General features: G+C 43.4%; 1 protein-coding gene across 1 annotated transcript in view; it reads left to right on the top strand.

Moving 5' to 3' along the window:
• Positions 1-22,023, top strand: part of LOC106582348 (adenylate cyclase type 5) — a 128,117-nt gene that overhangs the window by 2,565 nt on the left and 103,529 nt on the right. The window lies entirely within an intron of this gene.

Raw genomic sequence — 22,023 nt, 5'->3', positions numbered from 1 at the left:
AAAGGTGCTGAGTTTGTCTTGAGGTGCTGCTGATGCTTGTTGCTACGGAAACGGTCTCGATTGACCATTGCTCAGTTCCCTAGTTGTTATCATGGAGAAGACCATTAGCAAAAGCATCCATTTAATATTAGATTGTGAAAAAAACACGTATAAGAAGCCAATCAGAGCGCACTGGGTAAAACGGAAGTTTTAAGAATTTAGGTAAAATAACAGTTCTAGAAGAAGTTCTAGAATTATGAGGCAGAATGGAGATGATAGTGCTGCCACAGATGAGCATCCTCCTGAAGTCACAGTGTTTACTGTTTAGGGTTTGTATACTTCAGAAGAATTGGGATGGAAACATGGGGTTATTTTGTTATTGAGATTTTGCAAAGGAATGGTCTATAGAGAAATAACAGTTATATGCTGTTTTGGTTTCATTGTGTTGTATTATGTTCCTAATAAAATGTTGAGGCCCATGGCTCTATTTTATTCATTTTAAAAACTTTGACCATCGGAGCTCAGAGCTCTTGATTTGTAAAACTCCATGCGTGTCATCTCTCATTCCCCTCTTATTATTCGGCTTCCTATTGATCATTTGGCGTTTTGATGATATACTTAATCATTTTTATTTGTTTATTTAACCTTATTTAACTAGGCAAGTCAGTTAAGAACAAATTGTTATTTACAATGATGGCCAAACCCTAACCCGGATGACACTGGGCCAATTGTGCGCCGCCCTATTGGACTCCCAATCACGGCCGATTGTGATACAGCCTGCAATCAAACCAGGGTCTGTAGTGACGCCTTTGGCACTGAAATGCAGTGCCTTAGACCGCTGTGCCACTTGGGGGCCCTTTGTATCATTGCGTCTGTCCTATTGAAATGTGAATTGCTTTACAATAAACTAGGCCTATATAGATTGTGTCTGAGGGAGGGGAAATGTTGAAATACTCAACATAATGTTTGGCTCGGCTACTTAAATTACTTAGGATGTTTGTAAGCGATAAGACATTTTTAGTATCAAGTTCAGAATGTCCATAACTATGTCAGAAGGAACTTGTGTTTGAGAGCCCCCCCAGATCATGTATATGTGCTCTGTATAATATCCCCAAAACAATTCAGGAGACTAAGGGTGCATCCCAAATGGCAGTATCCCCTATATAGTGCACCACATTTAACCTGGACATATAGGACTCTGGTTAAAAGTAGTGCACTAGGGAATAGGATGCTTTTTGGGTCTTTGGGGGTCTCTCTCTCTCTCTCTCTCTCTCTCTCTACTACATATAAAGATGAGCTCTTCCAAAGAACTGCTGTTTTACAAACCTGTGGAATGGAAAGATTTCATCAGTCCCCTATTGAAATTTAAGGGCTTGTAAATGAATTATTGAGCAAGTGAAAAAAGAACTCAAACTTAAAAGCAAGACTCCACACAATACCACCTCTTTCCCATAGGCTACAATGGATCAGTTGTGTGTTGTGCTCCAACACAGCATTCTAGATCAGTCTAATCCCCTTTCTTTGTCTTTTGATTATATCAGTCAGAGAGTTTGTGATACAGACATGTGACCCCTATATCTAAGTGTGGGAACAGAGTGCTGTATTTGTTTCTCTTTCCTCACGATCCTGTTGTTTTTACTATATCAGATCTCCCCCTGTTTAAATAGGTCCCAGCAGCTCTCCACTGTTGAGCTGTATGTTTATGTAAGCTCCCCAGATGATGCTTCTATCAGGAGTGGTCACATGAATTAGCCCAAGGCACAAAATAACCATGCTGACTGAGTCTTGGCTTGAGATGGTGGCTTTGTATTTTGTGTATGTGCACTGTACTCCAGATGCCTGCAGGGATGACCCGCTCCTTCCTTAAACCACAGTGAGGAAACTTGAACTGTCTAAAAGTTGACAATACAAGAAAAACATTTATAAACCTGGTAGTTTGGATATCAAATCAAATCAAATGTATTTATGTAGCCCTTCTTACATCAGCTGATATCTCAAAGTGCTGTACAGAAACCCAGCCTAAAACCCCAAACAGAAAGTAATACAGGTGGAGAAGCACGGTGGCTAGGAAAAACTCCCTAGAAAGGCTACTGGATGCTTATTGGCTAAAATCACCATGAATATGACTTTTAGCCTTTTCACCTTGATAAAATGGCTACATCGACAATAGTTTGACATGCTTCAATATAGTGTTGACTATCTCTTCTATCCATCTATGAAGGGTTAATTCCTGGTTTGACAGGAGTTTCTATCTTTTAAGGAAGGAGGAGACTGCCCTGCTCCTCCCAAGCCCTAGGGAGTTTACACCTGCAGTACCTTCCATATCACCTGGCTTGTCTCTGGCAGACAGTGCCACTGTCCCTGGCCCTGCCTCGCCTGGCTGGAGAGGGGCCTTCAGAGGGGGGACGTCCCGTCAGGTGACACACAGCACAGAATGAACCAGCCAGGGCTGTGTGGCAGTTAGCCAGCTCACTCCTCTTCTCCTCTGCTCCCTTTGCTTTAAGTCAATGTGGATGGAGAAAAACGTGGTTCTAGTGCTAATCAGATAAATTGACGTGCTGTACCAAAATGAACGAATGGCTAGAGTCAACGCAATCGTGCATTAGATGACACATTTTTAGAACTATTTTCAAAATGTCAAGTACCGTAATTTCCGGACTATAAGCTGCAACATTTTTCCCACGCTTTTAACCTCGCGGCTTAAACAATGACGCGGCTAATATATGGATTTTTCCCGCTTTCAAATTTTTTTATCTCCAAAAAACACATTCTGTGACGTGCTCAGTTTTTTGGCGGCATGAAGCTTTCATTAGACCAATGAAATTGCCGAACGGGTTAATGAGTCGATGATAAGACGTTGGAAACAGCAGCGTGAGGAATTGACTCAGTGCAAAAAGACAACTAAAGCTTACTGCAAATTTTGTATTTTTTGTTACAAGCCGCGTTTCGTTAAAGCCTATTTATTTTTGTTACAAGCCGTGTTTCGTTAAACTTCTTACATCTAGACGTTCCGCTAGCGGAACACCGCTCTAATATCCAATGATAGGGCGTGGCGCGAAATACAAACTCCTCGAAAATCTGAAAACTTCAATTTTTCAAACATATGACTATTTTACACCATTTTAAAGACAAGACTCTCCTTTATCTAACCACACTGTCCGATTTCAAAAAGGCTTTACAATGAAAGCAAAACATTAGATTATGTCAGGAGAGTACCCAGCCAGAAATAATCAGACACCCATTTTTCAAGCTAGCATATAATGTCACAAAAACCAAAACCACAGCTAAATGCAGCACTAACCTTTGATGATCTTCATCAGATGACACTCCTAGGACATTATGTTATACAATACATGCATGTTTTGTTCAATCAAGTTCATATTTATATCAAAAACCAGCTTTTTACATTAGCATGTGACGTTCAGAACTAGCATTCCCACCGAACACTTCCGGTGAATTTACCAAATTACTCACGATAAACGTTCACAAAAAACATAACAATTATTTTAAGAATTATAGATACAGAACTCCTTTATGCAATCGCGGTGTCCGATTTTAAAATAGCTTTTCGGTGAAAGCACATTTTGCAATATTCTGAGTAGATAGCCCGGCCATCACAGGCTAGCTATTTTGACACCCACCAAGTTTGGTACTCACCAAACTCAGATTTACTATAAGAAAAATTGGATTACCTTTGCTGTTCTTCGTCAGAATGCACTCCCAGGACTTCTACTTCAACAACAAATGTTGGTTTGGTTCCAAATAATCCATAGTTATATCCAAATAGCGGCGTTTTGTTCATGCGTTCAAGACACTATCCGAAGGGTAACGAAGGGTGACGCGCCTGCGCGTATCGTGACAAAAAAATTCAAAATATTCGATTACCGTACTTCGAAGCATGTCAAACGCTGTTTAAAATCAATTTTTTGCGATTTTTCTCGTAAAATAGCGATAATATTCCAACCGGGAGTCGTTGTTTTTGTTCAAAGACTGAAAATGTAAAATGGACTCTTCACGTGCACACGCGCACCCGTCTCATTGTTCTCAGATTGACCACTATCCAAATGTGCTACTGTTTTTCAGCCAGGGACTGCAGAGTCATCATTCAACATTTTGGCGCCTTCTGAGAGCCTATGGGAGCCTTAGAAAGTGTCACATTACAGCAGAGATCCTCTGTTTTCAATAAAGAGGCTAAAGAAGGCCAAGAAATGGTCAGAGAGGGCACTTCCTGTTTGGAATCTTCTCAGGTTTTGGCCTGCCATATGAGTTCTGTTATACTCACAGACACCATTCAAACAGTTTTAGAAACTTTAGGGTGTTTTCTATCCAAATCAAAAAATTATATGCATATTCTAGTTTCTGGGCAGGAGTAATAAACAGATTAAATTGGGTACGTTTTTTATCCGGCCGTGAAAATACTGCCCCCTATCCATAACAGGTTAAAGCCTGTGTAAAGTTCATTTGTTTCAATGTAGCGGTAGGCACCTGCGGCTTATAGACATGTGCGGCTTATTTATGTTCAAAATAATATTTCTTTTCAAATTCAGTGGGTGCGGCTTATATTCAGGTGCGCTCAGTAGTCCGGAAATTACGGTACTATAAAACGTTCATTTTTCACATTCTATTTAGTACACTAGTATGTGTATTCGGAAAGGGATCTTATGTTACACAAATATAATATAATATACACAAATATAATATATACTTTTTTTATACTAATCCAATCTGTACGTGGTTGGATTTATAGCAACCGTTAGTCAGGTAGTTGTTCCAGTTAACATGGTGTTGGTAGTCTTCATGTGCTGTATTTCCTTCCCTACTCTGTCAGGCATTCTAAATGCAAGTTTTGAGAGATGTAAAAGTTCTGGTCATCTTCCATTACGTTGTCACGGCTTTCTAAAGGATCGGACCAACACGCAGCGTGTTCGTAGTTCCACATCTTTTTATTAATCGTGAAACTAAATCCAATACACCAACCACTTTAAATAACAAAAACAACAAAGCCGTAACGCAGAGCAGGCAAACACTACTCACAAATTAACAACCCACACATGGAAAACAGGCTACCTAAGTATGGCTTCCAATCAGAGACAACGATAGACAGCTGCCTCTGATTGGAAACCATACCTGGCCAACGCATAGAAAAGGAAAACATAGAAATAGAAATCTAGAAACCCCACAATGAAACAGAAACCCCAAAACACACCCAAAACACCCCCCTGTCACGCCCTGACCACTCTACTATGGAAAATGACCTCTTACAAGGGTCAGGACGTGACATACGTTGGCTTCCAACAGAGATTGAATATCACATTGCAAACCACCATAATGTGACACATTAATAAATATTCAAATAAAACTTTACACCTTTATAACTCAAAGGAAGTAAATTGAAAGGTAAGTGTACTCTGCTGTAGTTGATTGTTAATTCAAAACAACACAGAAAAGTGTAAAATGGTAAGGTAGTTAATTAAAAACAACAAATATATCATTTTAATTAACTCCAAAATATCAACACCATGACCAGAGTTGTTTTAACACAAAATGGGGGTCAAATAGTGTTGCATTTGACTCCATGGTAGTAAATTCTTCCAATTTGACTGTGTAGGTGAGCGGGCTCAAGTCTCTCCTGGCTCCCCTCCAGCTGTAACCAGGTTTGCGGCCACTGTAATTGAATTCCCCTGCGCCGTAACGTGAATCTCCCCCGACAGATCTGCTATTAATTTGCCTCTGAGATTCAACCCCCATGGAAGCATTTAACCACCTCCTGAGTACTGGAGTATGTGCACTCTAGAACGAGCCCTCGCTGAAAGTGGTCCGGGGACTGAGACTCTGAATCACCTGGCAGCTACTACCATAGACTGTTCAAGGCACTTAAATATTTTGGCACACATACTGTACACAATCCATGTCTCAAGTTCCTCAAGGCTTACATTTTTTTTTTACCTGTCTCCTCCCCCTCATCTACACTAACTGAAGTGGATTTAACAAGTGACATCAATCAGGAATCATAGCTTTCAGCTGGATTCACATGGTCAGTCTATGTCATGGAAAGATCAGGTGTTCTTAATGTTTTGTACTCTCAGTGTATACTATACAGTATGTTTAAGCAATCTGGCAGCCCCAATCTCCCTATTGTGTTTGTCCATGTCCAGGTGTATTCTATCAGAACAGTTTGGTTTTTGGTTGATTCCCGTGACCACATGTACAATGAGGTGTGTACAAGTAAAAAGGGAAGTCACATTTTGTGGAAAAGTGGTTATGGTCAAAAAGGGTTAGGGTCAAAAGGGGTTAGGGTCAAAAGGGGTTAGGGTCAAAAAGGGGTTAGGGTCAAAAGGGGTTAGGGTCATAAAGGGTTAGGGTCAAAAGGGGTTAGGGTCAAAAAGGGTTAGGGTCAAAAAGGGTTAGGGTCAAAAGGGGTTAGGGTCAAAAAGGGTTAGGGTCAAAAGGGGTTAGGGTCAAAAGGGGTTAGGGTCATAAAGGGTTAGGGTCAAAAAGGGTTAGGGTCAAAAAGGGTTAGAGTCAAAATGGGTAGGGTCAAAAGGGGTTAGGGTCAAAAGGGGTTAGGGTCAAAAGGGGTTAGGGTCAAAAGGGGTTTGGGTCAAAAAGGGTTAGGGTCAAAAGGGGTTAGGGTCAAAAAGGGTTTGGGTCAAAAAAGGTTAGGGTCAAAAAGTGTTTGGGTTAAAAATGGTTAGGGTCAAAAGTTAGCCCAGTAGATAGGTGTATTTCACATGCGTTTCGAGTTGATCTTGAGGACCAAACGTCATCATCCCCATCACCTCTCAGAAACCACTTTGGCTGTGACCCCCCCCCCCCCCCCCCCACCCCCCACCGTAGATCCTGCATGCACACTGCTTCCAGTATCTTAGCAACAGAAGCACTTTATCACAACACAACACCATCCAGAACCTCTTAGAGAGATCTTCCCTGCAAGAAGACCTCTGTCTTTTCATCTCTTCACCCTTCATCCTGCCGCTGAGTGTACACTGGCATCCCAAATTGAACCCTATTCCTTATTTAGTGCACTTTTGTGAACTTCATAGGTAATAGGGTGCCATTTGGGACAAAGCCTACAGATGGAGGCTCAAATTGGAGATAATTGGGAAACAGATGGCCTCCAGTGTTATTTGATTTACTTTACCCTTACCTAACCTCCCCTCCTACCTCCTTTTATCTTCTAGTATCATGTTAGTTTTTATTACGGAGGTTTTAGGTGTAGAACGTTGATCCAGTCAATATCACATGCAACAGGATCTCTTATGATCTCTTAGCTACCCCTTTGCCGTTGCATTTCTATTCCTCTACTCTTCAGAATTCTCACTGGCCAAAGACACAAAGCAAAGCCTTTAGCTCTGTCCAAATGTTGTCCTCAGGTTTACACGTTATTGATGACTTTATTTACCCCCTTTATTAACGTTCCACTGTGAACAACATGGACGTGATTAAGCCTAATCATTACAGAGGAGGCACCATGGCCCAGTCCACACCTGCTAGATAAAAACAATTCATAAATACCAGAAAGAGAGGATAATAACAACAGAAAGAGACCCATGTATACTGCTTTGAGAAACTGTTGGACAGGGAGACCTTTTTTTGATAATCACAGCAGCTGAGCAGCACCTCTCCTCCCTCTCACCCATCCCTCCCTCCTTCCATACCCTACCCTACCCCGCCAGTCCCTCCCGCCTCTCCTCCCTCCCTCCCTCCCTCCATCCCATCCCTCCCTCCCTCCCTCCTACCCTACCCCGCCAGTCCCTTCCTCCTCTCCTCCATCCCTCCCTCCATCCCATCCCATCTCGCCCTCCTAGTGCTGAGTGAATAGTGCTTTTTGAGGTCGGTTCGGTTTCGGTTCGATCATTAAAAAATAATCACCGTTTTCTATTTCGGTTTCGATTATTTTTTTAAACATTAAATGCACTATGCATTATGTGGGTTGAACGCTGTAACAACACAGAATAAAACAATTAATACAAGTCCCATGATGGTGGTGACTGCCCATTACTGCGTATTACTTACAGTATTAACCATCATTTACTTTAATAAAATATTTCAGTTGTTGTGTGTATTACATTTGTTTTATTTGATTACTTTATTATTTCATTCCAAGTCATCATCTCATCTCTATAGAGCTGCTGGCTATTCTGTCTGACAAAATCACAATTTTAGTTCTTTAAAGTAAATAAGGAATACTTTTATGACTGCTGAATACCAACTATCAATCACTTAGATCATGTATTTTCAGGTAGAGATACCTCACAAAGCAAATGCTCTCGATCCCTCTCGATCGCGCAATGGATTATGGTCATTGTTGTTAATTACCACGTGTAGTGGTGATTGCCTATGAAAAGCCACTGGCACAGGAGAGCCGTCCATAACACGTTAACAAGAATCAGCTTTCCAAACGTTACTCTTTTCGGGTGAAGTTCCCAGTTATTGCGCATATATAATATAAATAGCTCCAATGCACATATTCCTATAGAAAAGGTGAAGGGAGATGGATTCTATAAGCTGTGATAAGGTAAGAACTGTATGCCCTCTCCTCTCATCTGTGCTAACCCTTCCTGGTCATCTGTGCTAACCCTTCCTGGTCATCTGTGCTAACCCTTCCTGGTCATCTGTGCTAACCCCGGCACGGCCCCTTCCTGGTCATCTGTGCTAACCCTTCCTGGTCATCTGTGCTAACCATTCCTGGTCATCTGTGCTAATCATTCCTGGTCATCTGTGCTAACCCTTCCTGGTCATCTGTGCTAACCCTTCCTGGTCATCTGTGCTAACCCTTCCTGGTCATCTGTGCTAACCATTCCTGGTCATCTGTGCTAACCCTTCCTGGTCATCTGTGCTAACCATTCCTGGTCATCTGTGCTAATCATTCCTGGTCATCTGTGCTAACCATTCCGGGTCATCTGTGCTAACCCTTCCTGGTCACCTGTGCTACCTATACACATGTGACCAGTGACCCATGACCCCAGCATATTGTGCCCTCTACTGTAGAAAACAAGTTAAAATAACTATTAATGGGCTTGATCTAATTTATCTCTGGAGAAATGCACAATGTGGCCATTGAGCTCACAAAAAGAAAGAAAGAAATGGAATCAAAATATTTGATCCACATTGGTCAGTTAGTTGTTTAAAAAATGAGAAATAACCGACATTTCGGTTAATCGCTCAGCACTATCCTCCCTCCCTCCCTTCATCCCTCCCTCCCTCCCTTTATCCCTCCCCCACCAGTCCCTTCTTATTGCATCCACCTCACTGCTTTCCTTTCTCACCCAAGTCACTTCGTGTCTCTCTCTCGTCTCCCACACAAACCTCCTCCTCATCAACCTCTCGGTTGCTCTGTTGTTAGTCAGGAGAGTGAATAGTGCCATAGAAATGGAATCCTTCCGTATGGAATTCTATAGGGATTCTATTTCTATGAATAGTGCCCTGTCCATGGCCTGTGCCCCAGCCCTTGTCTAAGTGGAAATGGCTTCGGTTGGCTATTTCAGTGTAAACGTTATCAGCACAACTCCCCTTTTTAAACACCTTGATGTCAATCCGTGTCAAAGCCTGGTGTGATTTTTATCCTCTATGGCCGCCACACTCAACTGGCGGACTGTGGGTCCCTGACTAAACAATAAATAAATACTGTATATGAAGGGTTTATTTCCAAAATGCTATATCCATGTTTTTTCACCAGAAATGATTGCTTATGGGTACCTTCACTGGCGTACAGGACACCCCCGCAGACCCACGTGTGTGTGTGTGTGTGTGTGTGTGTGTGTGTGTGTGTGTGTGTGTGTGTGTGTGTGTGTGTGTGTGTGTGTGTGTGTGTGTGTGTGTGTGTGTGTGGGGGGGGGGGGGGGGCTTGTCATCGATGCTTGTTTTCTAAAATGTAATAAATTATTTTGACAGTAACCCTCCAAAAAGTATTTCCTAAGCATTTTTTATTTCCATATGTACTAGGAAGCTAAGTGTTTGTTTCTTGGGATTCAGGACTGTGACTGAAAAAGTGCCTCAGGCCTTGAAAAAGAAAAACATTTAACTGATTGAACGTATAAGGAGATATCAGTGAACAAATGCTGTGATCAAAGCTACGACGGCGCCAGTGCAATGAGTGGAGTTAACTCCGGTGTTTAAAAGTGCATATCAGACACAGAGTCCAATGCTTCTTAGGCAGTTCTTTATGAATTTTAGTTTAGAAAATGATCTCTCCATAGAAGCAACAGTTAGAGGGATGATAAATACAACTTGACTGCCGTAGCAACATCAAGGAAACAGAAGGAAGTGGTGCTTCAAATACAGCAGTTCTGCAACATATTTAATTGAGCCTCTCAAACAATTAACCAGCTAAATTAGCTAGCTAGTTCACTTGAGCCTACTAGGCTACATATTGGACTTCAATCGTCTCAGGCCAGTGGCACAATATATGAATTTATGGTCAGATTAGAATTGGCTTCATAATCATTGGCCTGTACACAGAATTAAGTAAAAACCACAAGTCCAAATCCACATCTCCATCCATGGCTTTGGAAAGGGCTAATTTAGCAAGCTAGCTACTGCAGGACATCAACACAAGCAGACCAGAAACAGACACATTTTTCTGTCAGTGATGAGGTTTTGCTTAGGATGTGATTTGATTGGTGTGAAGCCAAATACAAACTGGCCTTTCTTGGGGGACGTTTTGCTGCGACAGCTCAGCTCAACACTGATTGGCTAATGTTTTAATAATTTTTTTATCAAGTGAGGCCAAATGTGTCATGCCTGCTCCCGCTCCTCCTCCCTGGATGACAATGTCATCCGCAAATCACACCCATACTATCACACCTCCTCCTCCATGCTTGATGGTGGGAGCCACACATACGGAGATCATCTGTTCACCTACTCTGCATCTCACAAAGACACGGCGGTTGGAACCAAAAATCTTACATTTGGACTCATCAGACTAAAGGACAGATTTCCACCGGTCTAATGTCTATTGCTTGTGTTTCTTGGCACAAGCAAGTCTCTTCTTCTTATTGGTGTCCTTTAGTATTGGTTTCTTTGCAGCAATTCGACCTTGAAGGCCTGATTCACGCAGTCTCCTCTGAACAGTTGATGTTGAGATGAGTCTGTTGCTTGAACTCTGTGAAGCATTTATTTGGACTGCAATTTGAGGTGCAGTTAATTGCCAATTTCTGAGGCTGGTAAATCTAATGAACTTATCCTCTGCAGCAGAGGTAACTCTTCCTTTCCTGTGGCGGTCCTCTTGAGAGCCAGTTTCATCATAGTGCTTGATGGTTTTTGCAACTGCACTTAAAGAAACTTTAAAAGTTCTTGACATTTACCGCATTGACTGACCTTCATGTGTTAAAGTAATGATGAACTGTCATCTCTCTTTGCTTATTTGAGCTGTTCTTGCCATAATATGGACTTGGTCTTTTACCCCCCCCCCCCCCCCCTCCCCAAAATAAAAAATAGAAAATATTATTCTTCACTATTATACAAAACCCTGGACTGGTACTGTACATATAGACATATAGAAAATGTGTAAAATTCAAGGAAATTAGCTTTAAAACTGCAACATTTTCTCTCCGCCAACAAGAGGGGTGTGAACAGTTTTAACATTTAGACGTTGCATGGGTTGGGAGGAGGGGATTTGATACTACGCCGATAAATGAGAATATGCATCTGGACATTTAGGACATTTGTGTGACCTGACCTTCATAAATAATACTTAAGTTCCCCTGCTCTATGTTATGGGGGGAATGGGAGATAAACATACAAAAGCAAAGTTCAAAAGTTCAAGATTAGAACTCAAAAGGTCGGTGTACCGAACACAGATTAGAGAATTTTATTTTTAGACTTAATCTGTGTCCAGGAAGCCAGCCCCGATTGTATAAAATAGTATTATGAAATCAAATCAAATTGTATTGGTCGTGTCCACATATTTTCCGGATTATATTGCGGGTGTAGTGAAATGCTTGTGTTCCTAGCTCCAACAGTGTAGTAATACCTAACAATACAGGAAAATCCACCAAATAAAAAGAAAGGAATTAAGAAATATAAAAATATTAGCATGAGCAATGTCAGAGTCCGGAATATAAATATACACAGAGTGCACCAAACATTATGAACACCTGCTCTTTCCATGATATAGACTGACCAGGCTAATCCAGGTGAAAGCTATCATCCCTTATTGATGTCACTTGTTAAATTCACTTCAATCAGTGTAGATGAAGGGGAGGAGACAGGTTAAATAAGGATTTTTAAGCCATAAGACAATTGAGACATGGATTGTGTGTGTGTGCCATTCAGAGGGTGAATGGGCAAGACAAAAGATTTTAAGTGCCTTTGAACGAGTTATGGTAGTAGGTGCCAGGCATACCGTTTTTTGTCAAGAACTGCAACGCTGCTTGGTTTTTCAGTTTCCCATTTGTATCACCCCCTAAAGGACATCCAGCCAACTTGACACAACTGTGGGAAGCATTGGAGTCAACATGGGCCAGCATCCCTGTGGAATGATTTTGACACCATGAAGAGTCCATGCCCCGACGAATTGAGTCAGTTCTGAGGACAAAGGGTAGTCGCCTAGTATCAGTGACTAAAGTACTGGGCGGAGGTACTGGGCGGAGGCCGGCTGGTGGCGACTATTTAACAATCTTGTGGCCTGGAGATCCCATCTTTGATGCACCTGTACTGTCGCCGCCTTCTAGGTGGTAGTAGGGTAAACAGGCTGGGTCTTGGGTGGCTGAGGTTCTTGATTATCTTCTTGGCCTTCCTGTCACACCGGGTGCTGTTGATGTATTGGAGGGTAGGAAGTGTGCCCCCGGTGATTCTTTGGGCTGACCGCACCACCCTCTGGAGGGCCCTGCGGTTGCGGACGGTGCACCACTACCAGGCGGTGATACAGCCAGACAGGATGCTCTCAATGGTGCATCTGTAGAAGTTTGTGATGGTTTTCGGGGCCAAGACAAATTTCTTCAGCCTCCTGAAGATTCAGAGGCGCTGTTACGCCTTCTTCACCACACTCTCTGTGTGGACGGACTATTTCAGGTTGTCAGTCATGTGCACGCCGAGGATCTTGGAAGCTTTTCACGATCTCCAATGCGGCCCCGTCCATGTGGATGTCTCCTGAAGTCCATGAATATCTCCTGGCACCACTCTGCCAGGGCTCCCACCTCCTCCCTGTAGACTGTTTCGTCATTGTTGGTAATCAGGCCTACCACTGTTGTGTCGTCTGCAAACTTGATGATTGGGCTGGAGACCAGCGTGGCCATGCAGTCATGGGTGAACAGGGAGTACAGGAGGGGGCTGAGCCTGTACCCTTGTGAGGTACCTGTGTCGAGGATCAGCATAGCAGAGGTGTTGTTGCCTAACTCACCACTAGGACCCAGTTGAACAGGACGGGGTTCAGACCCAGGGCCCTGAGCTTAGTGATGAACTTGAAGGGCACTATGGTGTTGAAGACTGAGCTGTAGTCAATGAACAGCATTGCGTCAACAGTGCATCTGTTGGGGCGGTACGCAGATTTTAGTGGGTCTAGAGTATTGGGTAAAGTGAAGGTGATATGATACTTAACTAGCCTCTCAAAGCACTTCATGATGACAGAAGTGAGTGCTACGGGGCGATAGTAATTTAGTTAAGTTACCTTTGCTTTTTTAGGTACAGGAACAATGGTGGACATCTTGAAGCAGACTGGGATAGGGAAAGAATGAATATGTCCGTAAACACTCCAGCCAGCTGGTCTGCACATGGTCTGAGAACGCGGCTAGGGATGCCGTCTGGGCCAGCAGCCTTGGAAGGGTTAACATGCTTAAATGTGTTACTCACGTCGGCCATGGAGAACGAGAGCTCTCAGTCACTATGTTTTCCTCGAGGCGGGCGAAGTCGGTGTTTAGCTTGTCTGGGAGCAAGGCATTGGTGTCCGCGACATGGCTGCTTTTCCCTTTATAATCCATGATTGTCTGGAGTCCCTGCCACATACGTCTTGTTTCTGAGCCATATCAGAAGTCACAGCTAGGTAAAACATTTAGCAAAGGACATTTTCCATTCAAAAAATCACAGTGTATTATTCTTAACTCATATGAAATTATTGCATTTGACAGATACCTTATTGTAGCTTGTATTGGACAGTGGTTTCTTCACGATTGTTGACTTGCTCTTTTATGAAGAAAAAAAAAAAAAGTACAATACTTTCTCCATATTTGTAATTGGCTGTAATTTAGAAAAGACACGGGCTGCTGGACCATTAAACCTGTTGGAAATGTTCCACTCTTATGAGCCTTTTGTGTGGATTTCTGGATTACCTCTTTGCGACACCATTTAATTAAACTTTTCTGGCTTTGGTTAAGGCCAGTTGGCATGTTTTACCATGCAGTGCTATCAGCATTTTAGGTATGTGTGTGGGTGTGTGTGATAAGCACAATATAATAAGCACAACGGATAAGTAACGTCATGCTTGGGGTATTCCTGCTCCTTGATGCACGAGGAATCTCTTTTTCCCCACATTCTAGAACGGTTGATTGAACATTCTTTCTCTTTAGACTAAATAAAGATAGTGCTCGCTTTACACAGTGCTCACTTTACTCAGTGCTCACTTTACTGAGTGTTCACTTTACACAGTGCTCACTTTACTCAGTGCTCACTTTACTGAGTGTTCACTTTACACAGTGCTCACTTTACACAGTGCTCACTTTACTGAGTGTTCACTTTACACAGTGCTCACTTTACACAGTGCTCACTTAGAAGCAATCTGTATTTAAATGTGTTTAATTGCTGCAATAAGCTTTTAGGATGCAACACAAGTTAGGCAAAGTGTGGATGTGTATGTCTGCATATCAAAAGTTATATCATATGCATAGAGAATGTGCAACATCTTTTGAGAAACATATTGAGAGAGATATTCATATTCCTCCTCCCTCTTCTCATTGTTGTTTTCGGGACATGAATTGGCATGAGGGATGCTACGCTGTGTGCTAAATTAGGGTTGGCCTCTGAGCAACACAGACAAATGAAGCCTGTGGCTGGAAACTGGCCAGAGCTTCTCTCTTTGTCCCTGATGATCTGGCAGTTAGCATGGAAGATAACAAACGCCTCATCGATTTTTGGTTTCACTGTAGATTTTTTTGTTCTCCAATGGCTTTTTTTCTCTCCTGAAACTTGAATCGATTAGTCAAACTGTCTGTTAGGTTGAGATCCCAATAAGAACCTTATTCATTCTCATTTCTACCAGAGCTCTCATCCTTGGGTAACATATGCTTTAGTGTCACCAATAGGAGTGAGGAAGTAGTGAGGAGGAAGGAGACTCCAGAGAGACAAGGGCATCATCCATGTTGTCGTCAACTGATTCACCTGTGTCATATCATGTGTTGATTCAAATCAACACAGTACAGTACTGGGTAATAATATATGGGTTGTCATGTAACCCCAACACCCCAGGCATTGTTGGCTGGAAACAACTGGATTGCTCCATCACTTCACACTGTATTGTACCACAATGCCATAGAATGTATAGAAAGCACATTTGGCCCAGCCATGACCTCTGTGTAACCCTTAGTGTTTACCCCTGACATGATTGTCCATCCACACTGTGTTGACATTGAAGCTGAATCGTGGTGTGAAAATAGCATGTGTTAGGCTGAGCTCCTCTCCTCTCTCCAGGAAAAGAAATGTGTTATCCATTATATGGTGCCTGCCAGGCAAATGAACCATCCTCTGCCCTGTCTGGTATTCAAATTCATTTCTAGCCATTCTGAGTTTGTCTACTTGAGTTTGTCTACTTGAGTTTGTCTTGCCTCAATACAAAGCTTTAGCCTATCACTGGTGCTAGACACAAACACAAAGGAAATTGATCTATGTCAAATACTTACAGCCAAATCAAATGTTATTGATCATTTTTCTTCAAGCTTATGTTCACTACAAGCAGAAGCGTTAACGTCCCCCTTAGCTGACTGTGTTTCTTAGTATTTACAAGTGTTCTGGAAATAATAATAATAGTGAAGAACTTCTTCATTCCCATGTCCATCAAATACCTAAACCGCAATAAGTTAGCTGAGCTGTGTTAGTACGCCACTGACAGGATGTAAGGGAAATGTGCAATATGTATTCTTTTTTTTATTTAACTAGGCAAGTCAGTTAGGAACAAATTCTTATTTACAATGACAGCCTACTGGGGAACAGTGGGTTATCTGCCTTGTTCAGGGGTTTTACCTCATCAGCTCGGGGATTCGATCCAGCAACCTTTCGGTTACTGGCCCAACACTCTAACCACTAGGTTACCTGCCGCCTCATTATGTATGTCAGGGGTAACATGCAATGTATTATGTTGAGTGTGTAATGTACACTGTCTATTTTGTATACAGCAGTACTGTGTGTCTAAGACAATTTCCCCTTGAGGACATTAAAGTCCGTCCTATCCTGTACTTTCCTAGTATGACTCGGTTATAGCAAGAGTAAACTCTGGAGAACCTGGCATACTCCAATTGGGTTGTTTGGCTCTGTCACCTCCTTGCGATTTGTACTAATCTTAAAAGATGCCATAAAAACACCCCCACAGAAAAACCTTCTCCCACAGAACAGATGTAGGTTGTTAGGCTGCGTTTACACAGGCAGCCCAATTCTGATCTTTTTTTCTCTCATTTGTCTTTTGACCGATCAGATAAGCTCTGAAAATGAAAAGATGTGAAAAGATCTGATGTGATTGGTAAAACGATCAATTAGTGGAAATATATCAGAATTGGGCTGTCTGTGTAAACGCAGCCTAACAACCAGCATCTGTTCTGTGGGCGAAACCTTTTCTGTGGAGTTGTTTTTATAGCATCTTTTAAGAGTAGTACAAGAACAGATGCAGATGTTAGTAATCGACTTTGGTGCAAGACAAGTGACTCCCAAACAAATGTTGAATCTGATCTGAGACAGATTGACCAAATTACCATTTGAGACGGGTGATTGTATGCATTTTCCTCGTTGAGCAGACCTTGGGAGTGAGGACGCTGCTTGAAACCGAAACCTCTTGGTGCTCAATTACTTTTTTTGACATTTTATCTAAGCCATCAGATTTATCATCCAGTCAGTGGACTGTCTTGTGTTCTGTTCCGTCACGGTCGCTGAGAGAGAGAGCACAATGCAGAACAGAGAGGGAGAGAGAGAGAGACATAGTTTAAGAGAGAGGGAGAGAGAGAGAGAGAGGGAGAGAGAGAGATAGAGCAACAATATGTAAGAGAGAGTGAGAGAGAGAGAGAGAGAGAGAGAGAGAGAGAGAGAGAGAGAGACATAGTGTAAGAGAGAGGGAGAGAGAGAGATAGAGAGACATAGTGTAAGAGAGAGAGAGCGAGAGAGAGCGAGAGAGAGCGATAGAGAGACATAGTGTACGAGAGAGAGAGAGAGAGAGAGAGGGGCAGTGTAAGAGAGAGGGAAAGACATAGTGTGAGAGAGAGAGAGAGAGTTATAGAGAGAGACAGTGGAAGAGAGAGAGAGAGACAAACCTTGACAAAGTACAGGCTCAGTGAGCACAGCCTTGCCATTGAGAAGGGTAGACAGGAAAATCTGGCTCCCTGTAGAGGAAAGGCTGTGCATCCACTGCACAACAGCAGAACCTGAGACAGATGCTCACTTGTGACTCTCATAAAGAGGGGCGTGTCTGTAGAAGGGTTCATCTCCCACTCCGGGGTAATGTGATGGGCTGTCACTAATGTGATGGGCTGTTAACTAGGTGTTCCACAGGGTTCATTGGCCAATTCATTGAAAACGTTGGCTTGCTTACATAGAGCCGGTACAACCCGTTTGCTGAAATGGGTGCAAGAGGGAAGTTCCTAACGTGGGCGTATATCCGTGGCTATAAACCAACGACTGTAAAAAAAAAACATAACATAGTCTACCTATCGCTCCTGGAATCTATTTGGCCTGGTCAGAATCAGCTGCCAAGGGCTGCTTGAATGCAGAGGGGAGACTATGTTGTGATGTTGTTTCTTTGCATTTCCGTCTTGCTCTAGTATACTGGGGTGTTGGCAGCTACATAGGCTATTCTTGTTGAGCTGTTAACGTTTTATCCACAACTCTCTGTCCATCGCCGTTGTAATCTACTGGGAAGCTAGCTGAGGAACGCTCAACTTCGTTCTCTAATATCAAGGTGGAGTTGAGTATTGGTAATAGGTCACAGGATTTTCTAGCAACAACATTGAGTCACCATTCTTGTAAGAATGTCAATTCAGAAAACGCTTACCTGTACCTATGTTTATCCTGTAAAACTGAGGTCATTCCGCGGGGTTCTGAAAGTCATACTTTAAATAAAAACTTTGATTGAATGCAACCACCAACTTTTTCCACATTTTTTCATTACAATAACAAAATAGTCAGTGATAACTGTGACTAATATTAACATGATTATGTCCATAGAGTGAAATGCCATATCATCTATTTGGAGAACATGCTAATTTTGCGTGACTTTCTTCCTTCTGTATTCTTTCCTTTATTTTCACCCTAATTGGTAGTTACAGTCTTGTCCCATCGCTGCAACTCCCGTGCAGACTCAGGAGAGGCAAAGGTCGAGAGCCGTGCGTCCTCTGAAACACGACCCCGTCAAGCCACACTGCTTCTTGACACAATGCCCACTTAACCAGGAAGCCAGCCACACCAATGTGTCGGAGGAAACGCCTTACTCCTGGCGACCGTGTCAGCGTGCACTGCACCCTGCCCGCCACAGGAGTCACTAGAGCGTGATGGAACAAGGACAACCCAGCTGGCCAAACCCTTCCCTAACCAGGACGATGCTGAGCCAATTGTGTGCCGCCCCATGGGTCTCCTGGTCGCATTCCGGCTGCAACACAGCCTGGGATCGAACCAGGATCTGTAGTGACACAGCTAGCACTGCGATGCAGTGCCTTAGACCGCTGCGGCACTCGGGAGGCCGATGTATATTCCTTTTCCTCAGTGTTTGTGCTGCTATATCAACATCTGTTTAAACCATTATTCATCATAGCTGATTGATGGTGAGAGGGAGGGCTGGATGGAGCGTGGGGAATTCATAAAGCAAAATAACAATAATAACAATAATTAGCTGGAATAGTGCACTAACTTTGACCAGAGACCTATGGGCCCTGAGGGCTCTGGTCAAAAGTAGTGCTCTATATAGGAAAAAGGGTCCCATTTGGGACATAGCATAGTCTCCCACTGATCAAATCAAATCAAATGTATTTATAAAGCCCTTCTTACATCAGCTGATATCTCAAAGTGCTGTACAGAAACCCAGCCTAAAACCCCAAACAGCAAGCAATGCAGGTGTAGAAGCACTGATAGGACCCATAGTCTCCCACTGATAGGACCCATAGTCGCCCACTGATAGGACCCATAGTCTCCCACTGATAGGACCCATAGTCTCCCACTGATAGGACCCATAGTCTCCCACTGATAGGACCCATAGTCTCCCACTTATTGTTCCATAGGGTTTCTCTGGAGGGTTCCTTGTTAATAAGCCTTGATGAATGAATCAGTGGTTTAATAAGAGCTGTGTCCTCTGTTGTCCTAGCTTTGTCCTTGATCTGATTCTACTGTCATTCACAGCCAGGCAGAGCATAACCTAACTTAGAACCTAACCTTTCTTTCTGGTCCTGCGAGAAAAAAAAAACTGTCGGGGAGGTTATTTTCTGTACTGTTGAATCCAGTAAATGTGGAGGAGGAGATAAGATGGAGTGTCGCCTTGTTAACGCCCAAAAGTGGAACTCCTCCACAGGCTATTTCCATTTCCCCTGAAAACTGGATGTATCCGGTTGTTCAGAACACAGAGGGTGGGCAGAGCAGATAGGATACTTCCTCTTGATGACATGTTGTGGAGGTGACCTCTGGTTGGGGGATTATTGCAGCGTTCTTTCTAGACAAAAGTATTCTGTCTTCCTCTGTGTTCGCTTTAGCCTAAAGCGACAAGAGAGCAGGGACATGAGACACGTTTAGGTAGTTAATCGGCCCAAGACAGCAGTGCCCCAGCCCTCTCCCCCCTCTTCCCTCACTGTAAACCCCAATGTGCTGTCATTACTCAAAACTTTCGAGGAACGTATTGCACTATATGCACTACATGACCAAAAGTATGTGGACGCCTGCTCGTCGAACATTTCATTGCAAAGTCATGGGCATTAATGGACTTGGTCCCCCCTTTACTGCTATAACAGTCCACTATTCTGGGAAGGCTTTCCACTAGATGTTGGAACATTGCTGCGGGGACTTGCTTCCATTCAGCCACAAGAGCATTAGTGAGGTCGGGTACTGATGTTGGGCGATTAGGCCTGGCTCGCTGTCGGCGTTCCAGTTCCTCCCAAAGGTGTTGGATTGGGTTGAGGTCAGGGCTCTTCCAGATCTTATGACGCTGCCACGTTGAAAGTCACTGAGCTCTTCAGTAAGGCCATTCTACTGTCAATGGAGACTGCATGGCTGTGTGCTCGATTTTATACACCTGTCAGCAACAGGTGAGGCTGAAATGGCCGAATCCACTCATTTGAAGGGGTGTCTACATACTTTTGGTCATGTAGTGTATATCTGAGTACAGTTACATAAAGTGATTCTGTAGTCATTATTCAATCTGATAGAGTCACTGTGACCCTGTATGGGGTCCAGATTGGAGTTGTATCAGCTTGACATTTTTTATTAACACCTCCAATATAATTTCTCAGTGCGCCTTGCCTTTTCGAGTGAATTGTAGAGTTACCACCCATGACTGTATTTGTTAGTGACAGAGACATGGTTATTGAATTAGTTCATTTTCAGTCCTATGGCCTTCACCAAGTGAGTTCCTAGGCGAATGTTATCGTTATAATTAAACTCTTTGTGACAATACATTACATATTTCATAAAGCCTTATTTTGAGGCCTAGCTTCACCTCAATACAGTGGTCTAAAACTCATGGTTTACAGGCCACATCAGGTCTGCTAGTAGGGTGGCAAAATTCCAGTAACTTTCCCCAAATATTTTATTTTTTACTGGTTTAAGGATTTCCAGGAATCTTCCAGCAAGGATTTCTGGAACCTTGCAAAGTGATGTGTAAAATGTGTATCCACCCACAACCGGCATTCATGACTGCCGGGGTTAGGAACAGTGGGAGGACACTACCTATGTCATTTAATCTGGAACAACCATTTCAGTAACGGGTGCAAAAATTCTAAATTAACGATTGGATTAATTTAGAAAAATGTATGTTATTTATCTTTGTGTAGCATTGTAAGGGCTGTCTTCAGGAATGGACCAAAATGCAGCGGAGTTAGTATTCATCTTTCAATTTAATTAGAAAGAACACTATAACAAACAAAACAAGGAAACTGACAGCCAACAGTCCTGTCAGGTGCAAACACACTAAACAAGAAACAATTACCCACAAACCCCAGTGACAAACAACTCCTACATATGTGACTCCCAATCAGGAACAACGATTCCCAGCTGTTCCTGATCAGGAGTCACAAGACACACACCAGACTGCCACGTCCTGACCCCCAAACTACTACACCAGCTCCATCTGCTGGTCAGGACGTGACAGTACCCCCCCCTCAAGGTGCAGACCCCAGAATGCACCTAACCACAACAACAAAAAACCACCAACAAACAAAATCCCCAACAAAACCCTAAAACAGTAACCCTAAACAATAAGGGAGGGAAGGGAGGGTGGCTGCCGTCAACGACGGCACTGTGCTACACCCTCCCTCCCCAACCCACCTATCCTGGAGGCGGCTCAGGCTCTGGCCGTTCCAGGCAGTCGGGGCAGTCTGGCAGCTCGGGACAGTCGGGGCAGTCTGGCAGCTCGGGACAGTCGGGGCAGTCTGGCCACTCCGGCAGTTCAGGGCAGTCTGGCCACTCCGGCAGTTCAGGGCAGTCTGGCCACTCCGGCAGTTCAGGGCAGTCTGGCCACTCCGGCAGTTCAGGGCAGTCTGGCCACTCCGGCAGTTCAGGGCAGTCTGGCCACTCCGGCAGTTCAGCGCAGTCTGGCCACTCCGGCAGTTCAGCGCAGTCTGGCCACTCCGGCAGTTCAGCGCAGTCTGGCCACTCCGGCAGTTCAGCGCAGTCTGGCCACTCCGGCAGTTCAGCGCAGTCTGGCCACTCCGGCAGTTC

This window comes from Salmo salar, chromosome 21, assembly GCF_965601325.2.
Source record: "Salmo salar chromosome 21, fSalSal1, whole genome shotgun sequence".
Classification (NCBI taxonomy): Eukaryota; Metazoa; Chordata; class Actinopteri; order Salmoniformes; family Salmonidae; genus Salmo; species Salmo salar.
The sequence above is the reverse complement of the archived record's forward strand: the minus strand, read 5'-3'. Positions and strand labels throughout refer to the sequence as shown.